This window comes from Sceloporus undulatus, chromosome 4 (assembly GCF_019175285.1).
Source record: "Sceloporus undulatus isolate JIND9_A2432 ecotype Alabama chromosome 4, SceUnd_v1.1, whole genome shotgun sequence".
NCBI lineage: Eukaryota > Metazoa > Chordata > Lepidosauria > Squamata > Phrynosomatidae > Sceloporus > Sceloporus undulatus.
Genome location: NC_056525.1, coordinates 59,553,695 through 59,578,913, shown reverse-complemented (window position 1 = coordinate 59,578,913; position 25,219 = coordinate 59,553,695). Strand labels below are relative to the sequence as shown.

At 41.2% G+C, this 25,219-nt stretch overlaps 1 protein-coding gene across 22 annotated transcripts in view; it reads left to right on the top strand.

Annotated features, from left to right (window-relative positions):
• The window catches only part of NFASC (neurofascin), a 275,421-nt gene that overhangs the window by 14,007 nt on the left and 236,195 nt on the right, over positions 1 to 25,219 (top strand). For 21 of the 22 annotated variants that reach the window (XM_042462336.1, XM_042462352.1, XM_042462341.1 and 18 more), the window contains exon 1: positions 24,683 to 25,053. The gene's annotated coding sequence lies outside the window, so the exon portion shown is untranslated. Of the gene's footprint in view, positions 1 to 2,581; positions 2,677 to 24,682; positions 25,054 to 25,219 lie in introns of those variants that run through there. The other variant, XM_042462334.1, reaches the window with a different exon arrangement.

Genomic DNA, 25,219 nt, shown 5'->3' with positions numbered 1-25,219 from the left:
AAAGGCCCTAAAACAGGTATTTGTTATGATAAACAGTGTGCATGTTGGAAGGAGCTAACGTATTCTGTCCAGGGGCCCTTTCATACTATGTACAGAGTTATAGCACTATGATTCCACTGCTATGGCAGCATCATATGGAATCCTGGGGTTTGCAGTTTAGGGAAGGAGATTTAGAATTCTCAGTCAGAGAATATGGATTTGGCTAGGGAAAAGTCCCTGTCATAGGTTTGTGGAAAATGACTAGGTACTATCAGGAGCAGAGTGTAACTTGCAAATAATCATTAATTTATGTAGAGACAAATGTACAGTGGAGCTACATTTTTTACAAGGAAAGCAGAAGGTGAAAGCACCAAATATAGGGGCAAAGGAAGAGAGAGCCTCCAGGTGCACATAAATGCTTAGTGAGCTCAGTTCTCATCCAAACCTTTCACAACAAAGCTTCAAAGCCAAAGACTTAAGAGTCCCTCCAAATGTGTTAGGTTCAATTATATTTTGTGGAGATGTAGTCTTCCCATCCCTGCCTCCTCATACTGGCTTTCCTGACACAATTTATGGAGATGATGTAGATTCCTGTCATTTAATATTCATTTTATCATTTCTCTTTAATCAAGTATGTTGGCTCAACTAGACCATTTCCTGGGTCTATGACATTTTCAGTTTCATGTTGTGATTTCAATGGAGCTCAAATGTAGCCTGCAGGCAATCTTATGTATTTCCATCATTTATATCTCCCCCATCTGCCAGAACCCCCTAGGCAGCAGAGCATATATAGAGAATTTATACTCAGTGAAGGCTTATGAAAGAACTATGTAGCTAGTACATAACCCACAAATGTGAATATACCATTTTCTTTTTTTCTTTTTGAGATTGAGAGAGGTGTTGTCTGCTTCTTGAAAATAATTGTAACCTAACACAGAAAGAATTTTCTGGGCTTTTGTTTTGGACAAGAGCCATAACAAAGAGAAGAAAAACTTTGGACGCTAAGGGATTTGATGTGATTCTCAGTGCATAAATTAAACTATCTCTGAGCATGACATCTGATTCTTTCACCATCTGGGCAGTGTCACATTTCAGAATCCTCTGCTGGGTCAAGAGGTTATTGGTTTTAATCCACTATTCTACCTTGAGGGGCAGTTTGTCTTCCAGTATGGATCGGTTTCAGTAGGACAGTAATAGAGGAGCAGATCTTTCAGGTTTCTCCTGTCTTCTTCATGGATGACCCAGCTGTGGTATTTGAAGTGTTTGTGTCCAATATTTCTGAACTATGGAATTATATACAGTATGTTCAGGATTCTTCATCCAGACAGTCATTTTCTCCTGTTAATTTACCATGATCTTGAACTAGCAGTAACCTCACAGTACACTATGAAGACACAAAACAACAACAGTCAGGTACAGAGAGCATCATATTTATACCACATGAATCTACCCACAATTTTTTTATTCATTGTGCATTGTTATGGGAGCACAGTGCTTGGCCTTGTTTTGCAGAATTTTTGATGAGTGCAGGCTTGTGAGATTGTCTGCTTGATAATCTTTTCTTCATAAGCATGGAATGTGTCCTTTCCAAACAGAGGGTGGAAACAGTATATGCCATGAGAGGAACACATATCCACAATCACCTTGTATCTTGAAATGTTAGGTCTCCGAAAGAAGCAGCACTAATCTCATTAACTGTCCAGGGTGCTGAAATCCTTTGTATGTATGTCTTTCTAGTTCCATTTCAATGTGCCATCCAACTATAATATAAATACAGCTGTGTTTCAGATCAGAGGCAACAGAGTAAACTATTAAGTATTTTTTCTGCTTGTCTGTGTAGCTAGTACATTGGCCCACCTCCAAATAAACTGGAGTGAAAATAGTGATATCAGTTTTAATGCTACCTCAGCTTTAAAAATCTGTAGGACAATCTTCCTGCACAAATTGGGAATACACACTGTTTTATTGTACTGTTAGCATTAATGTAGTGTGTTGATAATGTTGACTTCATTCTGCCAATAGTAAGAGAGATGGCTGGCACTTAGTCAGGCTGTATTTCTCTGTTAGATATGGTACCACCAGCTCCTAATATCTTAATTACACTGCTCTCTTTGTGAAAAGTCAGGAGAGCTGCTAATGTTCTCAGTGGTGCAGCATGGCTCTGCCATGATAAAAGTAAGTCTGTATACTAAACTGTAGTCGTGCTGTAACTTAAATTGCCTTGCTTTCAGCTTTGCAGTAGGCCAAGGAACAAGAGTGCTTGTTGTGAGCTCATTGCTTTTGTGCCTGAGTCCTTGTGATGTGCACACAGATGTCTATGGCCAACAGAGAAATGAGCCTTTGTAATAGGCACAGAGGGGAAAGATCATAGGTTGGTGGTAGAGCATGTGCTTTCAGTGCAGAAGATCCAAATTTCGTCCTCTGACATCTCTAGATAGGGCCAAAGAGGTAGGCAACTTGATGTTCTCCGAGTATTTGGGACTACAATTAGAGATCATAGCTGTGGATTATGAGTGTTGAACTCAAAAACATCTAGACTAGAGGGTATCAGGTTGCCTACTCGTGGAGTAGATAACTCAATCTTTCGTGTTTTTCTATTTAGAACAACACCTGACAGCAGATGGTTGGACAGATTCTGCAGAGCTGCTGAGCAGACAATGCTGGACTAGATAGACTAAAAGTGCAACTTGCCATGAGGTAGCTTTTTCCTGTGTGCCTGTGCCAGTGCATGCAACTATCTTTGAACTTTTCTTGGTTAATTCTCTAAGCTTATATACACTTCACAGAAAACATGTTGTATAACTGTGGCTGCAAAGCATCTAGCACCAATAGTCTTTGAAGCCAACCCTTTTCTTCTTGTTGTCCTCAAGCAAGGCTGTTTACCTTCATCCACTTTTCAAAAAGGTGTGATTCAGATTTGAGAATGAGCATATTCCCTAGTTTCCATTGTATTCTCTCAGAAATGAAGACCATATTTCAGGAGGGCTTTTCAAAAGTAAAACAAAGGCGGGTTACAGACCACCATTAGGGACGTCCTGAGGACGTCCCTAACCCTATCACGGACAGAGTCCGTGACAAATGGCGGTGGCCGTTCCACAAGGCTGCCGCCATATTGATGTAGTGGACACTGTGCGTCTGCACGTCGTGCCCCAGAAGTGACGCCGCGAGTGCGCAACTAGCGCCTCGCGGCATCTCTTCCGGGGCCCAGGAAGGAGTGTGATTTCCGTGCTCCTTCCTTGGAGCGTCCGGGAGCCGCGCGGTTTGGCCGCTGCGGCTCCTGGACACTGCAAGTGGAGGCAGAGCCAGACCGCCGCAATCTGGTGGTCTGTAACGCGCCAAAATCTGTATTATAGTTCTCAGGTTTTAGAGAAATATCATTTTGATTTACGAAAGAGAACTTGTTCCTAAAGGGACAAATTTTGGAAGGGGGCAGAATGTAACCCACATGCGGGGTTCCCCTTCTTCTATTAAGCACTTTAGTGAGCAAGAGGAAGTGTTATCAAAAACACCCATGCTAAGAATGATGAACTACTGCTCGTGCCGACTCACTTTCTTCGTATTAAGTACCTTATGTAAGATTCTCTTTATCTACCATGCATAGTCCCATTGGGTTTAAGCATGCTGAAAAAGTGAGCCCAAAGCTGAAAACATACACTCACACACACTGATCCACAGAGCAATGCTTTGTGCTTGGACCTGACAGCAGGGTCAGGATTTCATGTAGGCAAACCATTAGGGTGAAGGGAGGAAACTGTGTAACTTTACATCACTGACTCTTAACTTTCTCTCTGTGGCCCGTTACAGACCGCCCAAAAGGGGCGGTCTTAGGCCGCTGCCGGTTGCAGCGTGGAGGAGCCACAGCAGCCAAACCACGTGACTCCTCCGCGCTGCAAAAAAGGAGTGCGAAAATCGCGCTCCTTCCGGCAACCCGGAAGAGACGTCGCAAGTGCCAAAGCGCGCACTCGCAATGTCTCTTCTGGGTTGGGACGTGCAGACGCAGAGCATCCGCTACGTCAAGATGGCAGCGTCCATCTGTATAGGGCGCCGCTATCTTGACGTATTGGTTACACGCGAGGGGCAAGGCGCGTCCGGAAGCACCGCCCCTCACACGTAATCGCGGCGCAAGGACGGCGCCTCTTAGGCCCGTCTGTAACACGCCAGAGTCTCTTGTCTTTCCTCTAGTGAACTTGTCTGCTTACATGTCTCTCTTCTTTCCCATTCTGTCTTCCCTGACAAGATAATGCTATACTTAATATTGAGGAGAATATGTGTTTCAGCTAGGCATTCCATCTGGTTTTGTGCATGTTTCTGAATGAGCACATATCAGCATTTCCTGGTCCTCTGAAACTCATCTAAACATAAGAAATAAAGACATTTTCTTCATTCTCATTACAGAATGCCCTTGTAGATTTTGATCATTTCCCCTGGGAGTAATGCCTAATCAGTGCAATGTCCTTGGGTCAGTAAAGCTTCTGTATTTTCTTACACCTTTCTCCTTCAAGCTTATCTCGCTAGCCAGTTCTGGCTTGGCATGATCTTCGTTTAAAATAGATTAGCTTGATCATTTGGGTCTTTTGTTTCAGAGGTAATGGAGGATGGATTTGTAAAAGTAGGAAATCATAAGCAGAGTAGGAACAATAAATGAGGAAGGAATTCCTGCTTAAAGCTTTACTTTAGTAAATTCCTGATAGAGGTATAGTTTGGCAGTTCATTGCTTAAAATTGCATATAGAATGTTGTGGAGATCAAGATACTGGTGTAGTTAATAAAAACTTTGCAACCTTCAACAATATTTATGTGAAGGAGCTTCTAGGTTCAGACTCACAAAGCCCTACTAAAAAAACTAGGCCTTTAAAGCAAAGTTTTCACGTTCTGTAATTTCAGTGTGACTTCAGAACATTCTTTCAAAGACTGATATTTCCAGCTATAAGGAAAAGGTTACTTTGCTACATAAACTGTGTTTACCTGAAGATGCTTGTGAATATACTTGCATTTACTGAGAAAACTGTTTGTCCACCCTAGAATGAAACCTGAGACATTAGAGAAGTTTTTGAGGAGTCTTATCATGTTAGACCAGAGTGGGGATTGGTCTACAGTTTCTATAATCCCTTGGCCATTGGCCATGCTGGTTATTGCTGATGGTTGTTTAAGTTTCCCATGCTTGATGATGATGTGAATTTGATTCCCCAGCCCCAGGTTAGATTCACAACCTAGAGGACCCTCTTAAAAGCTTGAGTTCAATGGGTGAACTATCTGTTACTGTCTGAATTACAATTTGTATTGCCCCCACAAAAATATCAATCAAAATTAATGGATCTGGGGGATGTGGATTGACATTAGAAACTGCAAGAACATTTCGCCCAGTCTGGATTGAGATCACAACAGAGGGCAAAGAGACAAAGTCCCCCATCTCCACATGGTGGCCCTGAGCCAGAGCTGGCCTTTCATACTTTTACACTTTTGAATAATGAATAAAGTATAGTTCTTAGCTATACTTTTCAAGTAACCTTTGTCTTGGCCTTCTTGTATCCTTTGAATGTGAAGAATAGCCATTTCCCACTGAACTTTTTTTTATGTTAGTAAAGTTTCTTTGTTCCATATATCTCTACATTTTTGTACTGTACTGTTGTAATGTTGTGTACATGGTGTAATGCCAGTAACCCAATATTTGACATTCTAAATACAGTATTCTCTATAGCAGGGGTAGGCAACCTTTTTGAGCCGGGGGCCAGGTTGCTGTCCCTCAGACAATTGGGGGGCCGAAGCCGGGGGGTGGGGCCACACACTGTGGGCGGAGCTTCCACCGAAGCATCATCATCATCATCATCATCACCACTACTATCATTGTTACAGCAGACCTTTCAGCAATAAATGCACCAAAAATACACAGAAATGCACTTTGGAAAGTCACACTCCTCCTCTTTGTCATCCTCCTCCTGCTCTTTCTCCTCCTCCTCTTTCTCATTGAGAGGGGATTTTGCACATAGAACACAGGGCAAGTGAAAATAATAATAATAGTTACAAGCATGGAAACTACTAAAATGCAATTCAAAATTAAAGGCAGCAAGCATGCACACTGTCTCAACCCAAAAGCCACAAGGTGCTGAGAGGGAAGTTTGCAGATAGAACACCCAGGGCAAGTAAAAATAATTAATAATAATAATAATAATAATAATAATAATAATCAAGTTACAAGCATGGAAATTACTAAAATGCAATTCAAAATTAAAGGCAGTAAGCATGCACAGTCTCAAACCAAAAGCCACAAGGTGCTGAGAGGGGATTTTGCTTCAGCTAACCCCCTCCCCCAAGGAACCAACCTCTTGCCTCGCTGTGGCTGCAGCCCTGGCTCTCTGGCTCCCTTTCTCCCTCGCTCTGCACTCCTTCTGCCTCCTCCTCCTTTCCCTGCTCTTAGAGAGGAGGAGGAGGAGGAGGAGGGCGGAGGGCGAGGTGGAGCCTGCTGCAGGCCCACTGCAGCCCCTGGAGCCCTGTTCGAGTACTCCAGGGGCTGCACCGGGCCTCCTAGAGGTGCGCCGCCATTTTGTTTTTCAAAATGGCGGCGAAATCTCACATGACCTTTGCCATCCTGAGGTCACGCGAGACTTCGGCCGCCATTTTGAAAAACAAAATGGCGCCGGGAGTGGCGCAAAAACGGGGGCGATCGGTGGCAGGACTGCGCAGGGGCCGGTGGGAAGGCCTCGGTGGGCCGGATCTGGCCTGCGGGCCGTAGGTTGCCTACCCTTGCTCTATAGCTTCTTGCCTGGTCTTGTACCAATGTAGTTCTTTTACCAAACTGTGTTTGGATTTGATCCTTTTTCATTAGTGTTCTGAGCTGGAAGGTCTTCTGGGTAACCTTGTAGAGTGCTAACACTAGCTCTGGTTCCTCCAAGTCTTTTAAGAATGTATTGTCTTTGTCCAGTTGGATTATGATAGTTGGTAGATAAAAATATCCATTGCCACTGTAAGCAGCAAAGCATATAGTATTGTCTCTTTCAGACTTTCAAAGCTACTGTTGCTATGAGAAATGGTGCTGAGGTTAACAGCTTACAGAAGGAACCAGCCAACAAAGATGAAGTGAAAGATAGCCCTTAAGTAGGACTGTATTATTTCACAAACATGTAATTAACAATAAGGTGGCAGGATTGTCTGGAAGGCAGCTAATTGCACTAGAAATATCATCCTGTCAGTTCACATTTGGTTGTTGAGTCTTCATGAAGCAGTAGTGGATGAAATGGCAATTGAGGATGCTGAAGTATTGTATAATCTCCTCTTGGTGCTCTGAAAGGATTTTGCCATTTCATTTGCCTCAAAATGTAGTGAAATGTAAAGAATTCAGTGTTCTTGGAATATGTATAGTGAATTACATAAGAGAACTTAGGAGAGATGCAAGTTACAAACAATGCTATTTCTTTGAAAGAGTAAATGTTTGCCATGCCCAACATGCAAGTGCCTCCTAGAGATCACGCAGCCAAGGCCTACTTAAATGTTAGACATGCACAAACTAACATTGTTGCTTCTTCTGGAAGGATAATGTGTTTGAATGATGAATAAATTATAAATTTTGAATAATTCAAATTAGGGTTGCATTTTGAATTTATTTATTCTTTGTGGGAATTTTAAAAAAAAGGTATATGTGAAGCACCCATGTCTTTTGTGCTCTTAATGTTAAATCTGTGGGTGTTCAACAGAGGAATAAGACTAAATATTAAAGAGATAGTAACTATCTTTTTGATGCTATAATAGTTGTGTTCTCAGAGTAACTGCCTTTTTCTTGACCCGTGCCATGCCATCACATTGGGGATGTCTGGATTGCTACCTAAACGGATACATTTGCATATATTCATACATGTCCTAGGACTTATTTTGCCCTATCCCATATATAAAATACTTCCTTTGAATGGGGGACCCCAACTAGATGACCATTTTGTTCACTGAAAGATGAATCAGCCATTTTGATTTCTAGGGCTTCAGTGGCTTATCTAAATTGCTCCAAGAAATCAGTTAATCCTCAGTTAAGGATAGGTATTGTAAGACATATAACCAGTTCAGGTATTATATTATTGAAAATCAGATAAACACCTGGATAACAAATCTTGTAAGTAAAGATCATATAGTCAAATCATCCAGGAGCTTCCAAACTTGGTTTTCAACAGTCGACCATAACTTTGTATGGGATTCCTTCATTTTATAGTAGGAAAAATTACAATATATGGCATCATTCTTTAAAGACTACAGTGCTTTATCTATATTATATTATTTAAGTAATAACAAAATTCTGTAAGATAGTTTAATACTGCTAAGATGAATAGAAATTGAGAGAACAGTGGTTTACCTAAGCCAGGTATTCATTTGATAGTCTTACATGAGAAGTGAACCAAGGACCTCCCAGCTTATATAGCCTCAAACCATTTCTGTAGGTAAATCTTCATATGAGAAACTCAGTCTGTTTTCCATAACAAAATACAAGTTCCTTTTGAATAGATGGGAGTTATGATAGGATTATTCTGAATTCTTGGTTTATGAGAGCACTAGCCATAGCCCAATTGTGACAACACATTTTGTGATGTAGTCATGCTCCACATCACTGGGTAGGGCTCACCAGGTTATTGGCTACATACAGCTATCAAACAGTAACACCATCTTGAAGTGACTTTGGAGCCCTGCTGATTGGAATTGGGGCCAGAAGCCATGGAAGATGGGTTCTCTGGCTTCTTTCCAGTCCCTCTGGTCAGCCAACACACAAGCAAATCCTTTTAGATAAGGTAAGTGTATTACTCTGTTGGATTCCACACACCCTTTTCAATCAGTGATTTACCATTGAAGCTATGAGCACTGCTTATAGACCGGTAATTATTGTGCACTATTGAAATATTGTTACCCATATACTGGATATGTGGGGGGAGGGGCTTGTAAAAATCCCTTTTAGACTACAATTCCCAGAATTTCCCCATTACTGTTGCTGTCTTAGAGGGAGGCATGACACCATCCTCCTTCACATGTTTGATGAATGCATGAGTCATTCCTCCTGACTATTTTTTTTTTAAGTTTTAGATATACTGTATTGTGTGCCTATAACATAAGATAATTATTGGATGTTTTGTGGATTATTTGTTTTAATGTATAGTTTAATGCTGATGTCTGAATGGGTAATGTTTGTGTATATGTTTTAAATTTTTGAGATTAATAATATAGATTATTGTAGAATGACCAGCTTGCACATAGTAGTCTGCTTGTATGTAGAGGTTCCCCATACACATTGCCTTTCGGCTTGGGTAATTTACTTTAAAATTCTTATGCATATGGTTTTAAACTCTTTTAACCCTTTCATCCCATTTAACATAATATGTTTAACATGATTTTAGTCTATTTAAATTGTTTTTATTGTATTGTTTTATTTTAACCTACGTACAGTTGGCTCTCTGTATCCATAGATTGATTCCACCATCCATGGCTTGAAAAAATATTTTTTAAAAATCCTTTATATATTAGAACTTGAGCATCCATGAATTTTGGCATCCATGGGGAGTACTGGAACCAAACCCTAACACACAGCAAGGGCCCACTGTATATTGATGTTACTTGTACATCACCCTGAGTTCTTGCAATATAGGGTATGATCAAAATATTTTAATAATAACAACAACAATAATAATAACTACCATTATTATTATTATTATTATTATTATTATTATTACTTAGTAATATTGATTTGTAGTGTGGCTTGCTATGTTGATTACCCCATCACATTGTTGTTTTGCATAGTTATAGTTGTTGTTGTTGTTGTTTTTATTTATTTCTGTACAACCTTTTCCCTGTTCTGACTCAAAGCAGCTTACAAGTTAAAAAACACATCACTAAAAATTCACAAGATACAAAAGTTAAAGCAAGATTAAACAATCAGAAAATTTAAAACCAGATTAAAACATTTATCATTTCACACACACACACACACACACACACACACACACACACACACCAGCACAACAAGATCCTGTTCATTATTTAGGTGAGACAGTTTTATGCCATGAAATGTATGTCAAAACAGAAACATTTTTACTTGTCCATGAAAAGAAAGTAGGGAGGGTGCCAGTCTAACCTCTCTGGGAAGGGAGTTCTAGAACTTGGGACAGCCACTGAAAAGGCCCTGTCCCATGTTACCACCAGATGTGCCTGTGAGACAAATGGGGCAGAAAGAAGAGCCTCCCTAGTAGACTTCAAAGCACAGACTGTTTCACAAGGGAGAATACAGTCCTCCATATAACCTGTCCTTCAAATAACCTGGATTTGAGCCATATAGGATTTTATAGGTTGAAACCATCCTGGAAATAGACTGGCAGCTAGTGAAGCTGTTGCAACAAGGGGATTGTGTGTTCCCTCTAGCCAGGCCCAGTTAGCAATCTGGCTGTAGCTGTTCAGACCAGTTGAAGTTTCTGAATACTCTTGAAGGGCAGTCCCATGTAAAGTGCATTACTGTAATCCAACCGAGATGTAATTACAGCATGCATCACCAAGGCCAGCTCTGACATCTCAACAAATGAGCACACTTCGTGCACAAGTTTTAACTGAGCAAATGCAATTCTGGCCATTACTGAAACCTGAGATTCCAGGTTCAGAGTTAAATTCAGGAGAACACCTAAGCTGTGAACATGCATCTTCAGGGGGAGTGTAACCCCATCCAGTACAGGCTGGGTCCCTGTTCTCTGATCTGTATTTTGATTGAACAGGAACACTTCTGTATTATCTGGATAAAGTTGCTACTTGTTCACCCTCATCCTGTCCATTACTGATGACAGGCACTGATTTAAGACCAAAACAGCTTCATTGGCTTGTGGTGAAAAGAAGTAACAGAATTGGTTGTCATCCTGATGGCATTGAACCCCAAAACTCAGAACAGCCTTTCCAAGTGGTTTCATGTATATGTTAAATAGCATATGGGGAAAGAACCCCCCTGGGGGGCCCCACAGGCCAATGGCCAAGGGTCAAGCAGAAGTGCCCCAGCACCATCTTCTGGGTTCAAGGAAGGAACAAAACTACTGTAAAAAAGGACCCCAAAAACACATCCCCACAAGGAGACCCAGACAGATACCATGGTCAATGGCATCAAAAGCTGCTGGGAGGTTCAGCAGAATCAACAGGAACACAAGGTGACCAAAGCCACCCCAGTCCCATAACTAGGCCTGAAACTAGATCAAAATGGATCTAGATAATCCCTCTCACCCTGTGGTACTGAGAGGCTACCATGCACTCCAGGACCTTGCCTAAAGATGGATATTAGATGTTCATCCAAGGTTTCTTTTATTGGCGTATAACTGCCCCATGCAATGGAAAACACAGACGGACAGACAAGGTCTTCTCCATGGATGCTCCTAGACTCAGGAACCCATTTCCTAGGGAGGCTAAGATGTTTCCCTCCTTGTTGTCCTTTTGTTGGCAGGTGAAGATCATCTTAATCCAGTGAGTTTGAGAAAACTGTTTTACAAGAAAAGACTTTTCTTAGTTTACTGTTCTACTTCAATTTTTTGCTTTTAAATCAATGTTTTAATTGGTTTTAATTCTATAGTTTAACATTATTTATTAGTATTTATTTTTAATATGTTTCATATGATTTAATCTTAATTTTTTGCATATTTTAATTACAGTCAGACAGACTAGTGAGGGAGCAAAGGGGATGATAAGGGTGCATTCACCTCTTCATCGCCAACTGGCTTCCTTCTTAGGAGGGAGTTGGAGAGGAGGTAAGGAGGGGCATGGTTGCCCTTTTCCTTGGTTGCTGCCAGCCTTCCTCCTGTGGAAGGATGTTGGCTTCAGGGGAACGAGGAGGAGTGTGCTTGCCCCTCCTTCCTTCTCGCTTGCTCACCTCTCCACCTGCCACCTGTCCAAACCCAGAAAGAGTTGATGGGTAACCGTGGGTTACCCTGCCCTCACTCTGTGCTTTCCTGCTGCCTCACTTGCTTGCCAAACTGCTGCCTGCTCAGGGCTGATGGGTGTGCTGGAGGCAAATGGGGCAGCAGGAGAGGATGAAAGGGGCATGTGCTGTCCTTTCTCTTCTGCTGCCTTGGCTTCCTCCTCATGGAGAGAGAAGAAGGGACAGGCATAGTGGACTGGAAGCACACTCCACAGGAGCAGGGGGACCTGACTAGGTGTCACCCCTTTTTTGAAGTGTCATCGGTGTGTGCTGCACATCCCTCACCCCCTTGTGATGCCACTGGCCCCAGAACAGAAGCACAACAGTTTCCTAAGGATCCACCTCCCTTCTGATCCTACAGTGTGTGAAAAATGGAGAATATGTAGCTGTCTTACTGCATCTCCCATAATCCTTCACTGTTAGTTACGCTGGTTAGGAATGATGGAAGTTCCAACATTATCTAGGGGGTTACATTTTTCTCATTCATACTGTAAAATGAAAGAGAGATCACTGTATTGATTCCTAGGGAGAGGGATAGTGAAGTAGAGGCTGGCTGGGCTAATTTGGAAAGCAACTGCACATTTGAAAAGAGTCCCATCACATTAAAATGGAGGCAGGAAACTTGGTTATCACATTGCTGCTCTGAAGAGCTAATGTTCATTGAAGGAAATTTCTGGACAATGATGAGGAGAAAGAAAAAATAAGTGTGCATTTATGTGTTGTTGTTTTGTGGATTTAGTGGAGAAATTGATACTGTGGAAAAATGAAAGATTTGAATGGGTTCTATTCATATGAGGAGAGGGAAATTATTGGGAAACTATTGGGAAGTATGATATTAAGGGTCAGATAGCATTTCTGCCTTGTGCTCAATTTGTGCTCTTCAATCTAGTCACTTTTCTTCATCTGTTGCAGCATTCTGTTTCCAGCTATGGCTCTGCAAATGCCTTTGGGATACTTGCAAGGGATGCATGAATTCTCACTGGTTTTTGTCCTCTAGTGTTGGGTATACAGAGGTGAACTGCTTCAGAAAAGGGAGATTCCATTTATTGGCTGATAGGAAGGACTTGGTGAAGCAGGGGTGGCTTTAGGTGGATGGAACCCACTGTGTTTGGTAGGGTTTGGCAGAGTAAATACCTCACCTCTCATTGAGACTGCCAATAGTATATCATGATAAAAGTGCATGAAGGATGAACAATACAGTACACAGCTGTGTTCTGAAGAATGAAAGGAATTACAATGTCAGTTAGGTACAGTGATTGCCATGCTTGTGTACCCAAATCATATTGGGTTACAACTACCAAAATCCCTGATCACCGGCCATGATGATGATGGGAGCTGTACTCCAACAACATCTGAACATCCAAAGTTGGGAACTACTAAATTAAAGGGTCTTTTTTAAACTGATGATGGAGAAACATGTATGATTCCTTGAAGAAACCAAAAAATGGACTCTCTGCCAAATACCTGAATTTCCACGCATTGTTACACAAAGGGCCTCCTGTTGGGACAAAGTAACCAATTTCTATAGCATCTTGGGCATGAAGATGATCTGATAAGCATAAAAGAAAAGCACTTCAAAACAGTTTTTCAAGTTGCCCTCCTCAACAGAGCTCTCTCTTCCTACACTTTCCAATGATAGCGATTAAGGGGAGACCGAAATATTCTGCAGTTAAATGACCTTTCTTCCTTGTGTCTGTTCTGTGGAACCTTAGCTGAAGCAATTTCTGTGATGTCACAATATTTTGCTTTGCTATGTCATTGTTGTGGCATACATTAAGGAACTGAATTGGTGGGACAGAACACATCTGTAGATTCTAGTGCATCAAAGCAAATAATCAAGGATGAAAGTGGCAGGAGAATTTCAAATATTTCAGCATGTTGTAAAGCAGAGATGGGGAAAGAAGGATGGTTTGAAATCACACCTATCCACCTTTTACTTTAATAAACAGCTGGGACAAAATGCAGCCCTGTGCACTTCCTAAAAATGCCCTGTTTTACAGCCCTCAGCCCCTCCAGATTACCCAGACTTCCTAGAAAAACCTGTGATAAGTTCACATTAGGGTCACCATAAGTTGGAAACAAATTGAAGATACAACAAAGATGTAGCCATAAAGTATACCTGACTGTGCTCCTTTAAGATCCAGATTTATTTGTATTTCAGGGAAACATTCATCAGTGACAAAAAAAAAAAAAGGAAACAGCGTTTTCAGAGAAACAGTAAACCTCTCATTACCACCCTCCTATGGTCTTCAGTCCTTTGAGCTTCCAAGGGGATGCTTATACCAGAACGAAAATAAGTGCTAATTGTGCTTTTGCAATTAATTACACATCTCACTTGGCCCCTAGCTTACATAAATTCAGAATTGGAGAATCTGTTACTCTCCAAACATTGTTGTACTGCAACTCCCAATGCTTGTCCATTGGCTGTTCTAGTTAGGACTGGTGGTAGTTTCTGTATAATGTAGTCTGTGTACTTGGTTTGAATGGCTGGCACCTGTATTCTTGTACTACCAGTGCATGAACACTTTCACTAGTAGCTGTCTGGTGAAACGAGATGGTTTAGGATGACACACTAAGACCTATACTGAGATATTAAGAAGTCATAAGACTTAAGTGGTAGATTCAGTATACTAACAGTGGAAGGGATTACACACTATCAAATGCACCAAGCAGATGTCTAGGATATAAAAGATTCCAGTAATTACTTATAAATCTGGAGAATGAGCCTTTATCTTCCTTTGTTTAGTTGAACCTTACAGCCTAATCTGTATGAGTTTAATATTTTCAGGCTGATCTCAGGATTTGAAGGGTGGTTCTGTAGATTTTCACCATCCCTGTTTTATTCTCATCATTTTAAAGTAATTTGATTCTCAGTACAATGGAGGTTTCCACTAGAAATGAAAGTTATGGGTCCAAATTACTGTTTTTGTGTGGCTGTATGGATCCCTTCCCCACTTTTCACTCTTAATCTTAAACTTCATGCATGCATTTTACCTTCCTTGTAGTGCAGACTTCTGTAGCTTCAAAAGTGTGTCTGTCTGTGTTAACTCCTTGGCTCCTGTCATAGTGACACTGCCCTCTGCTTCATTAGCCTGGGCAGTAATCAAAATTAAATATGATGGAACTGGTTAAAAATGTATGTCCAGGAATATGTGAGGTCTGCCGTTTATATAAACCAGTGCTGTTACGTGGCAGATATAAGAATTTGTGTAACAGCAGAAATTATATGATCAAAATTCTGCAATCTCCAATTAGCTCACAGCTTCAGAGAGATTGCATTGAAGAGGCCCTTCTGTATGAATGCATACAAATTGAAACTGCATTCATTTGATCTGGATGCCCACCGGCTGCTTGGGAGAAGAAAGTGTTCTCAATCAGGCAGTATTCTGGAGACTCTTGCAATTTTTCATTGGCTCTCAATCACTGAAATAGCCAGGCAACTTGACATTTTGTACTCTTACCATGACTTTACTACTTTACTACTACTACTATACAGTACCATAAACTGCACTGTCCCAGGACTTTTTGGAAGGAGAAGAGGCCTCTGCCTTCTTTCACCTACAGAAACTTGCTAGGCCTACAGTTGAAGTTTGTCTCAGCACTGTTGATAGCATAACATTCTCTAACTCACCTAAGGAACACCCTGCTCTGTCCTCTAATAGAGGACTAATAATGGCTGCCCTCTTCGCAGCAGACATGATCTGTTGCATAAACCTTAATGGGAAGACTAGACCTTTTCTTAGCCTAAATCTGTAATAACACCAATTCAGCTGTTAACCTTTAAACCCATAGGCCAAAAATATTTTTAGACGTTCATAACTATTGTTTATATTTCTTAAAACAGCCTGCAGCTTTAAAACTCTTTATCTGTTAAGTTTAAAGAATTAAGAAACAACTCCTACTGCCCCACAAAAAGGACTGCTTCTGGAAGCTAGCAGAAGTCTGAGTCCCTGCACTCTTTTCTTTACAGCTTTGTCAACACCAGTTATTGCAAGAAGCATTAATTGTGTCCTGGCTTTTGTGTCTGGGATTGTGTTGCTGGAGGCTTCTATGCACTTATGCCTTTTTAATGTGTGTCCCATATTGTGTTGGAAAGCCTGTGCTCATGTTTCAGGCTGCACTCTGTAGAGTTGTGAGGTTTCTGTGAGCCATTCTTTAGTAGAACTAGTTCTGCAAGAGAAAGAATGAGGTCTCGGAGATACCCAAAATTTAACTACCCTTTTTGGAATCCGGAGAATGAAGCAAAGGTGTTCAACTAAGGTAACAATCTTTTGGGGAGTAGGCCCAACTGAATTACGTTGATCTTTCTTCTGAATAAACATACTGAGCTGGAAGTCTACCTTTTTCCACCCATAATATTTTCCCTTTTGAATGATTGGATGGGGGGGGGGGGGCTGATTGAAAGTTGTTCTAATTTCTGCTGTCTTTGTATTTGTATTTCCCAATCATTCCTAGATGTTTCCTTTTGTTACTTTCTCCTAAAAAAAATTATCATTCATTTTGTATTCTGTGATGTGTGATTAAATCTATACAGAAAGTGTTAAATCTGTACTTGTAAGTGCTGACATGTTTGAAACTGTATGAACTTACTTGGAACTGTATGAATCCACTTTTAGCATTCAAGACATTACTGTATATACTCATGTATAAGTCTAGAAATGTAGGTTAAAAATTGACCCCAAAACCTTGAGTTGACTTATTCACAGGTCAATAATGTAAGTACTTTACTTTTCACACACACACACACAGATAGATCCACCCACTGGTGAAAGAAAAAAAGTTTAATCTGCCCTGGAAGCACAAAGCCCCTTCTACTCTCTCATCCATTCAGCCTTTAGTATGAGCACAAATAGTTATGCCACTGTGACTGTAAGTACTTTGGCATTGTTTTCCTTTGCTTCATCCTTTATATCCTTCATCACATGCCCCAAAATTTTACCCTCAACCTGTCCACAGGTCATATCAAAATCCATAATTTTGGCTCCAAAACCTGCCTTCGACTTGTACATGGGGTTGACTTATAAATGAGTATATACAGTAATTCATTAAATCCAGGAACCTTTTGATATTCCACTTCCATTTCATTCAGACAGAGCTGGATTCCCTAAATTGACCTGCTGTCCACAGATGATCGACAAATGTGTACAGAGATTCTGTTCTGGGTCTTTTCAATTTGTATCCTGTAGAGGTCTAGCAAGGTCCAGCCTTATCTATGTGTCAACTGCCTTTACAAATACAATGCTGGTAGTATTTCTTGCCAACATGTGGAACTCTGCCACCAGATTGGTAGATGCTAACTCCTGACACATGTTAAGATGGCACCTGGGAATTGACCATGTTTTTCCAGGCCTGCAGGTGTAAACAGTCATGGAAGATGTATGTGACATACTACTCAAGAAGCTAAACAAGAACTGTGTTTTGTACCTCAAGAACAAAAGAGGGAGGCTCTTGACAGATAATACTTATGTCTAGCATCACCTAGTGACCAAGACATATTGTGGCAGTATACACTTGTCATCTGCATCAGATTTGTTAGGGGGTTGTTGTTGTTTTTTGGCTATATGTATTAATTTTGGATTTGTCCCTCTCATGTCACTGACACTGAGTTATAGGGAAATTGTGTTTAACTGTATCCTGGCTGTGTGGAAGACAAATATTCCTTGCTTCCACTTTGTCATTTTGATCTAATTTACTCGAGGCAAATGAGATAACAACATGTGTTGTTTACTGCTATGTGCTGTGTACCCTCCTTCCTCTGCTTAAAATATCACTGTAATAGATACTAAATAAAATGCTGACTGTGTAGCATTGAGCTATATGATAGAGTTATATAAATTAGATGCCTTTAAAAAGATACTTTTTACCTAGTTTGTATTGGGGACCTATGCCCCAAGATTTAAGTGACACATGTGGCTGAATGCAATTTTGCACAATCAATAATTTTAGCAGCTCTGTTTCCAGCCGCTTGCTGGTTTCCATAGATACAGATGGGAAGTGACAGGTTCTCATTCTCTCTACTGACCCTATTGTAACCTTTTGCTCCTTCACTTCCTTATTGAAGAATATAATTACTTTGCTCTTCTGGGTTTCCTCTGCCATAGCATAGTTGTACTGTGCTTATTTTCATAATTCTTCAGATTTCTTTCACAATAAAACCGCTGCTGATTTTCTCATTTGCAGATGATAATCTCATGGCACAGTTATAGGATGAAGGCAGGGCTGTAATTCCTTGATACTGATATCTAGATGAAGATTTTTGCTGTGCCATCATCTTGTAATTTAAATGGTAACAACTTGCTTATGCTATGTTGTGGGTATAGCAGCTGATCTTGAATAGGGAGGGAAAGGATATTTGAAAATATTTTTATAAAAAGATTGAAAACCATGTTTCTCAAAAGTTGGACAACCCTGACAAGAAGAATCCTAGGCTGGCAAGAATATTCAGTTTGAGACCTATTCGGTGCAAAATTTGCATGTTGTGTTTTGTGCAGAGAGCAGAAAAAAAATTGTGCAGGAAGTGATGTTTTTATGCAAGAAATCCCCACACCAACATGCAAATTTTATGCAGACAGTGAGCAGTCTTTGAAAATTGCACAGTTTTTGAAGGCTTTCTTACAACAGGAAGAACATTTCTAAAAGTACTCATTGTTTCCTTCAAAATTGAAATTAATAAAGCATTACATCTAGGGTTGCCATCCCTGAGGACCTCCAAACCGGGAAAAATGTAAGACAAGGTTTAAAAATGTAGGACCTTTTTTTTTTTTTAATTTCCTGGCCAGGAAATTTAAAAAAAAAGTTCCTACATTTTAAACCTTTTCCAAGCCCCAGGGAGGCCTTGGAGGACTCCGTGATTGCGGAGCCGCCTCCAGAGCCTCGCTGGGGGGGGGGGAATCCCGGGGGCGGGGCCAAACTGGGGTGGGACCGTGCGGACCTGCCCCAAACCGGGAAAGTCCCACCCCCAGGCAGGATATGGCAAGCCTAATTACATCCCTAAAATTAGCAAAGGCCCACAATTCCCCTTGTTATGCTTGTCATGCCAGGTTTTCCATCACCTACTGAAACATGCACTAGGGGAAACCCTTGCTCAAGATTCAAGCTAATTTGAGTGCTCCCTATGAAACTACACAAATAATAATCTTTCCCCATTCCAGTCTAGTTCTGGGCTGGACAGGAAGGTTGGAACTCCTATTTTGTCACCGGGCAGCTGGCACCTTTCATGCACTGGCACCTATTTCTGAAATATGACTCGACCTTCTCCTCATCTTCTGTAATATAAGGTTGTTTTGGTTTGTTTGTTTGTTTTTTAAAGATGTAAATATTATATTTTTTATGCAGAGGTTTTCTGATACCAGAAAATTATTTCAAAGGATTGTTTTTTAAAGATGTAAATATTATATTTTTTATGCAGAGGTTTTCTGATACCAGAAAATTATTTCAAAGGATTCTCCAGGGTAAATATGTAGAGATAGGTTGGTCTATTACAATAGACTTAAAGGTTCTTGAAATAAAAGTGACATCAAAAATTTAAAGTTTAAATTTACACAAAAAAGATTTTCAGTTGTTTGAAGAATCCCTTTAAGTCTAATGTAAACATTCTCAAAATGTTTGGTAGATCTCCTTGAAAAGGAGAATCAAAGATTTCCTACTAGTGGAGCCATGCTACTTCCTGGACATGTCTCCTTTGTTGGATCTTAAAAATTTAAGCATGCTTAACCTCTTCATACCAATCCAATACAAAACCAGTAAAAAGCTGCTGTTTTTTGTGGGGTTTGGGGGCTATGTGGCTGTGTTCTGAAAGAATTTATTCCTGACGTTTTGCCTGCATCTGTGGCTGGTATCTTCAGAAGCTGTTGGTTTGCTCCTTTTTTGTTTTAATCATCACTGCAGATGGCTAGTAGGGTAATTGTCTTGTATCCAGTTTTTGATACTCCAGGTTCTAGTATCTTTACAAATGAGCAAATATGAATACAGATGCTCCATACTTACTCGACATGTTAGGGACCAGAGCACTGTCAAAAAGCAGACATTGAAATGCAGAATCATTATGTGCCATTATAAATATTACTGCACACGACACGGCTTTAGTCACTAACCTGTCGAATAAGTGAGGGAGCACCACAGTGGCAAGCAGGAGTCAGTGGGCAGCCCCACAGTAACCATGCCACACAATCCTGGAGCAATGCCAATGGGACAGGCAGAAATCAAATTGAGGGATGGGCAAAGCTGGGCCAAGTGGGTGAAGTGGGGATGAGCTGATGGTGGCTTAACAAATCTGGAAGAGGGAAGGCAGAGGAGAGTAATGAAGGATGAGAAAAATATACAATAGTAGTCGCAGCCATCAAACTGCCTGTGTGAACTGAGGCTTTTGGGAAGACTGTAAGAGAGTTTTGTATGGAGGGGGGGCTGATCTTGTTTCAAAGAAACAAACACATTAAAATTCACCACTTCTGCACTCAAGGGCAGAGGTGTCCAACTGTGGAAGATTAGAGATGAAATTTCACTCTTGTGTCCCCCAGTGGGCTGCATCAGTGCACCAAAGACCTTTTTGCCCCTGCTTCACATCTCAAAACAGTGGCAAAATGCAGCAGTTTTGCTCCTTTAAGCCCACCAAGTGGCCTGCATGGTTTAGAAGTGTGCCAAAATGCAAAGAATTGGGTCAAAATTGAAACCTGAAGCTAGCTATCCCTTTCCATTTTAATTTCATCTGATCCTTTGCCAGTTTTAGGTGGTTCCGGCATGTAGCTGAGCAGCTGTGAGAGTAACATTGCTGAGTTTTACAGCAGTTTTGCACCATTTGGAGGGCTGAAAATTATTCAGATTTTTTTTATTTCCTAGGGGCTCTGGGAGCTTAGGGCATCAGGGGCCATATTTTGGGGCTCCAAGAGCCATATGTGGCCCATGGGCTGCACTTTGCCCACCCATACTTTAGGTATTTTTTTATTTTAAAAAAACCCTCTAGTCTTGTATTGCAAAAACAGTAATTTCCTATGCTCAGAAAAATCAGTGTTCATCCACCCAAACTAAACAATAGCAGTTGTGGATGAGTTCTATCAGGCTGGCTTGGGAAAGTCTTAGAAAAAAAGTTTTTTGCAAGAATTCTGAGGAAAAGTTTTTGCAAGACCTCTGAGAAAACATTTCCCAATTGTTGTGAGAAACATTCAGCCCATTCTGGCAGCTAGTCCCAGTTGCACAAATGCTTAAATGTTTGAAAGAAGCCAGCTATATTAGGGGGCAGTGCTATTTAAGCTACATAGGCTCCTACTGTGAAGCAATTATCTGTTCATTGTCTTTTAATGCCTTCAGTGTTCTGCAATGCTGTATGAGTTAAATACTTAGCCAGCTTGGCTGTTGCAGAGTGTCTTAGGACTGCAGAACTGCAAACCTCATGGAATATCCCCCATCAGCATTGCCAGCAATGCAGTATGTGATTCAGCAGAACAGCTACATTGCAGAGAAGCACTATAGCTGAACTGGTGAGTCTTTTCATATGTGAATATGTCCAGTATTCTTGGAGACTGCATCTGCTTCACAAAATCCTAAGTGTGGGCTGCACTGTTATGCCTACTTACTTGAAGAAAACCCTATTTAATTTATTGGGCTGGTTTCTGTGTAAACGTGCGTAATTTGCTGGCTGTTAACTGAAAAACATAGCAGTTACATTTACCTTTGCAAGTTTTTTTGCAGAAGATAGGTATAGAGTTGCTAGGTCAGAAATGTCCCAGGACCTTGACATTTCAAATGATGAGATATAGAGACAGTCCCTAGTGATGTTTGAGAGGAGGAAAATAGAAGTGAAACAGGTTGATTCTACAGCAACCACTTCAAAGTATTCTGTAGCAGGGTCAGCAACAAACCGTATGTGTTCACACATATTCTTTTTAAGGTACTTCTCTTGCCTTGAGATTCCTTGACGTGAGGAGTTGAGAAGAGAGGCCAGACCCTGAAATATAAAAACCCTAGTTAAAGCTCTCTATGTGATTAACAAAATGATTAAGACATTGGTTTGCCTTTCTCTGTATTGGAGTTAAAGAGCCACAATGATGTTTGCAGTCTGGGAGTCAACAGAGCAATGCTGTGATATGGGAATATTTGAACTATACTGTGAGGCACATACACCATAGTAACCTGTCTGGTTGTGGCTAGAAAAACAATCTTGGATTATCAGGAGGCATACCAAAACTGAGGGAAGCAGTTTTGATTTGGGATATTGCCAGCTGTTTTAGTAGTCTCGTGAAACTATAGAATGAACCTGACTCTTTCTGTAACCTCTATCCATCACAGATTTCCCACAAAAGATGTTTATTTGTAAATAGATATATTAGTAAAACATTAAATCTTCAGGATGTCCTCTCTGCCAGTGAAAATAGGTGCTATAAGGGCTGTTCTGTACTTCCATCCGTTCAAGCAAAGAGGGAAATGTCAGCATTCTTTTTCTTTGATTTTGATTTGAATGTCCATAGAAGGTGGGGAGGGCAAAGTGTGGTCTGTAGACTGGGTGCAACCTCCAAGGTCATTTTTGATCTAGAGGTTTCTAGGGCACCAACTCACTAATTAGGGCTGCCACATCAGCCCCCTAATCCTGGTTGAAAAGGTACTGTCCCATCTCCTAGAAGTTGTGCATGCCTGGTGTAGCTAAAGTATCTACTATTTCAAATTGTGAGCACCTGGTACTGGTGACTAGGGGAGACTCCGCCTTTTCAACATCCACGACTACAAAAATAGGGATAATTCAGTGACAGAAACACAGCAGCAAAAAACCCATGGCAATCTTTGACATTTTTGTGCAGCTTCCACTTTATGGTAAATACTTCCATTGTGACCAGTTGACTGCAGGTATATAATGCAGCAAAATTATGCACCTTTAAGAATGATTTTTAAATAGCTGCTTTTACATGGTTGTACCATGCTTTTACTTTTTCCCCACCCCTTTGCATTTCACTTATTTCAGAATTCAAACCTTGTGTATCTCACCTATGGAGAGTTATATGAACCTATATCAGAAGCTTATGGTTATACGGTTGGTGTTACCAAAGAATTTATCTATCAATCAGGAATTGATAGGTACCTTGAAAGCTGTCCTGACTACCATGACTGCAAGAACCAAACTACATGTTTAGCATATACTCCAACTGTCCTGATTTGGCAGGGACACTCCTGTTTAATCCTCTGTGTCCTACTTTTTCAGATGCTTTCAAAATGTCCCAGTTTCTCTCTCTTCCTCCTCCTTTTCCCCTTTTTCCATGGATTGTTTCAACTGCTGTCAATCAAATTCAAAGTATAAAAGTAGTTTGCATTCATTTAACTTAGCTGGGGAGAGGAGAAGAGGGGCAGAATCTTGCCCCTCCCTGTAGACTCGGGTGAAAGCAAACTGATGTTGCTTGGCCGTACATATCCTAATTGTCATTTGTGAAATGTCAGAGGTCTGCCTTGAGGATATAGGTCAGGCATGCCTCATTTGGGGGCCTCCTCCCCCCCCTTCTTCTTTGTTAGTGCTGAATTGTCAAAAGTGGTGTCTGCACAGGCCAGAATACTCTGGGAACAGCCTGGAGTATCCTGGCCCCTAAGCTGCCCTGACCTCCCACTGTTACCTGTGGTCCTCCATTGTGACACTGGGTGGCTGTTCTCATGCATGCCCCTGCTTGATGTGGCCACCGCCAGTGCAAGTCACTCACTCTGAGGTCAGAATGTTGATCTCATGGCTGGGCACCATGTTCTGACCTGAGAGTGAGCAACTTGCTACCGCTGTGGCTGCACTGGGCAGCACAGGGAGACATGCATGCGAACAACCAGCTGACATCACAATGGAGGGCTCCAGATTTTCCAGGAAGATCCAAAGCAAACAGTAGTTTTTAAAATCCTTTCTAGAGGTGGGGGTATACCCTAGACTGTTTGCACAAGAACCAGGGTTTGGACATGCGTCTTCTGGACTCCTCACCAAGAGACCAGGGAAAGATGTTTTATTTGGCCAGTGCAGACAGGGGCATGGCCCAAACAACTTCCTTAGAATCAACATTTGGCTTCTTGTTATCCCATGATGCCTTTTACAATTCTTGTGAAGACTAGCACTCCTGTTCTTGGATCTTCTGTTCCATAAAGAAACAGTATTAACTACATTGAATGAGATAGACATGGCTAGAATAGGAGCAGGCCTATAGTAGGATAGGTCAGGCATTCAGAATACAGGGACAAAGATTCTGTAGTTGCAATGAGCAGACCCATAGAAGAGTTTTTTAGTGCTGGCTTCCTATACCAGGAGGGTGGGAAAGAAGGAGAACCAGACTGTTAAATGTCAGTCAAAAGGTAGGCCTCTCCTTCTACTAGAGCTTCTGTCGTGGGGGTAGTAATTCATAGCGCTTGAGTGGTGACTAAAATGCATTATTTTGTTATACAATGCTTCTTGCCTTTCAAAAGGTGCCTCGAGGTATACAAAAATAAAACCTCTTCCTTGTAGTTTAACTTGTGCACCATGCTATCTGCCCTACATAGCTGCTTAGTTTCATAAACAGGCCTAGTACAAAAGGAGACAGCATCTTTTGGAACAACAACAACAAGAAAAAAAAGGCTTTCGTACAAGTGTCTCTGGCTTGCACTGTGCAGAACACAGGGGCTGGCCCTGGCTGGCACACTGAGCTTATTTTCAGCTGACTCTTAGAAGAACATAGTGTGGGTAGTGTCTTGGGCTTCAGCTCCTGCATTATTCACAAGGGAAATCCACAGAGAGGGGAGGGAGGAGTAAACGAGAGTGTGGGGTAGCTGTTAATACTTGGCCACGTGTGTTCTCCCATTTGCTGTGGTACTTGGAGGCTTGGCGGGCTCAACCTAATGAGCCTCTATGTAAGTCACAGACACAGAGGGTTGGAGAGCACAGAGTGATTTTTACCTCCTACAGGAGTAAAATTACATCCATATTCGACCTTGGAAAAGATCTCTTCAGTTTTTTCAGTTGCTCAAGAAGGTCAGAGGCCTGCTTCCTTGGGAACACTAAGGGGGACAGTATTTTTCACTCAGCTGAGTTGCTTGGATGTTTCCTTGGCCTTTGCAGTCATGACTGAAATACTCCTTGTTTCGCATGGAAGACCTCATTTGGAATAGAGGTGACTGAAAGACAATTGAATAGCCCTGGAGGAAAAGAAAGGAGGAGAAATGGCTTAAGTGTGTAAGATGACAAAGGTAGGCTGGTCTGCTTATTTGATAACCAGCCCTTGGTGTTGGAAGTGTCATATGGGTTTTATCAGGCACTAGAAATGGAAATTATATCAAAGTCTGTGTGTATAATTCAGTGTCCCATTTTCTCTATGCTAATATTATCTAGAATATTAGGTGGGCAAAGTTTTGT